Source organism: Corella eumyota, chromosome 6 (genome assembly GCF_963082875.1).
Source record: "Corella eumyota chromosome 6, kaCorEumy4.1, whole genome shotgun sequence".
In the NCBI taxonomy this organism is placed as follows: Eukaryota; Metazoa; Chordata; class Ascidiacea; order Phlebobranchia; family Corellidae; genus Corella; species Corella eumyota.
In genome coordinates, this window is record NC_137495.1 from 3,439,116 (window position 1) to 3,441,880 (window position 2,765).

Sequence of the window (2,765 nt, forward strand, 5' to 3'; positions counted from 1 at the left end):
TCATAACTTTATTAATATTAAATATTTTTTCATAATTTTTTTGAAATAAGATATTTAGACCAGTGCGGTTCTATTGGTTTGGTTTAAATTCGATTTAAATTTTTAAATTTTTTTTGAAATTTTTATTGGCCCACTTTATATAGTACCAATATATGGGGGGGGGGGGCAATAATTTTTTGCCCTAACTTTTTTATTTTTGGATTTTTTCGCAAATTTCTTTATCTCATATGTTAGTTAGGGCAATGCGCATCAAATAATATGTTTAATTTTGGGATTTGAAATTTTGCGAAAATTTAGTAAATATGTCATAACATTATTAATATTAAATATTTTTTCATAATTTTTTTTGAAATAGGATATATAGACCAGTGCGGTTCTATTGGTTTGGTTTAAATTCGATTTAAATTTTTTAATTTTTTTGAAATTTTTATTGGCCCACTTTATATAGTACCAATATATGGGGGGGCAATAATTTTTTGCCCTAACTTTTTTATTTTTGGATTTTTTCGCAAATTTCTTTATCTCTTATGTTAGTTAGGGCAATGCGCATTAAATAAGATGTTTAATTTCGGGATTTGAAATTTTGCGAAAATTTAGTAAATATGTCATAACTTTATTAATATTAAATATTTTTTCATAATTTTTTTTGAAATAGGATATTTAGACCAGTGCGGTTCTATTGGTTTGGTTTAAATTCGATTTAAATTTTTCAATTTTTTTGAAATTTTTATTGGCCCACTTTATATAGTACCAATATATGGGGGGGCAATAATTTTTTGCCCTAACTTTTTTATTTTTGGATTTTTTCGCAAATTTCTTTATCTCTTATGTTAGTTAGGGCAATGCGCATCAAATAAGATGTTTAATTTCGGGATTTGAAATTTTGCGAAAATTTAGTAAATATGTCATAACTTTATTAATATTAAATATTTTTTCATAATTTTTTTGAAATAGGATATTTAGACCAGTGCGGTTCTATTGGTTTGGTTTAAATTCGATTTAAATTTTTTTGAAATTTTTATTGGCCCACTTTATTTAGTACCAATTTATGGGGGGGCGGGGGGGGCAATAATTTTTTGCCCTAACTTTTTTATTTTTTGATTTTTTCGCAAATTTCTTTATCTCTTATGTTAGTTAGGGCAATGCGCATCAAATAAGATGTTTAATTTCGGTATTTGAAATTTTGCGAAAATTTAGTAAATATGTCATAACTTTATTAATATTAAATATTTTTTCATAATTTTTTGAAATAGGATATTTAGACCAGTGCGGTTCTATTGGTTTGGTTTAAATTCGATTTAAATTTTTTAATTTTTTTTGAAATTTTTATTGGCTCACTTTATATAGTACCAATTTATGGGGCGAGGGGGGGGCAATACTTTTTTGCCCTAACTTTTTTATTTTTGAATTTTTTCGCAAATTTCTTTATCTCTTATGTTAGTTAGGGCAATGCGCATTAAATAAGATGTTTAATTTTGGGATTTGAAATTTTGCGAAAATTTAGTAAATATGTCATAACTTTATTAATATTAAATATTTTTTCATAATTTTTTTAAAATAGGATATTTAGACCAGTGCGGTTTTATTGGTTTGGTTTAAATTCGATTTAAATTTTTCAATTTTTTTGAAATTTTTATTGGCCCACTTTATTTAGTACCAATTTATGGGGGGGGGGGGGCAATAATTTTTTGCCCTAACTTTTTTATTTTTTGATTTTTTCGCAAATTTCTATATCTCTTATGTTAGTTAGGGCAATGCGCATCAAATAAGATGTTTAATTTCGGTATTTGAAATTTTGCGAAAATTTAGTAAATATGTCATAACTTTATTAATATTAAATATTTTTTCATAAATTTTTTGAAATAAGATATTTAGACCAGTGCAGTTTTATTGGTTTGGTTTAAATTTGATTTAAATATTTTAATTTTTTTGAAATTTTTATTGACCCACTTGATATAGTACCAAATTATGGGAGGGGGGGGGGGCAATAATTTTTTGCCCTAACTTTTTTATTTTTGGATTTTTTCGCAAATTTCTTTATCTCTTATGTTAGTTAGGGCAATGCGCATCAAATAAGATGTTTAATTTCGGAATTTGAAATTTTGCGAAAATTTAGTAAATATGTCATAACTTTATTAATATTAAATATTTTTTCATAATTTTTTTGAAATAGGATATTTAGACCAGTGCGGTTCTATTGGTTTGGTTTAAATTCGATTTAAATTTTTTTGAAATTTTTATTGGCCCACTTTTTTAGTACCAATTTATGGGGGGGGGGGGGGCAATAATTTTTTGCCCTAACTTTTTTATTTTTGGATTTTTTCGCAAATTTCTTTATCTCTTATGTTAGTTAGGGCAATGCGCATCAAATAAGATGTTTAATTTCGGTATTTGAAATTTTGCAAAAATTTAGTAAATATGTCATAACTTTATTAATATTAAATAATTTTTCATAATTTTTTGAAATAGGATATTTAGACCAGTGCGGTTCTATTGGTTTGGTTTAAATTCGATTTAAATTTTTAAATTTTTTTTGAAATTTTTATTGGCTCACTTTATATAGTACCTTTTTAACTAACTAACTAACTTTACTTCTGCCTAGATTCGAACCTGACAACTATAAGTCTCCAACTACCTCAACATAACCACTCAGCCACGAGAGAACTTGAAAATATGCTGCGAAAACTTCAATGTAAGTGCGCAACTCGAAATACTTAAAAAAAAAATTAAAAATTTAAATCGAATTTAAACCAAACGAATAGAAC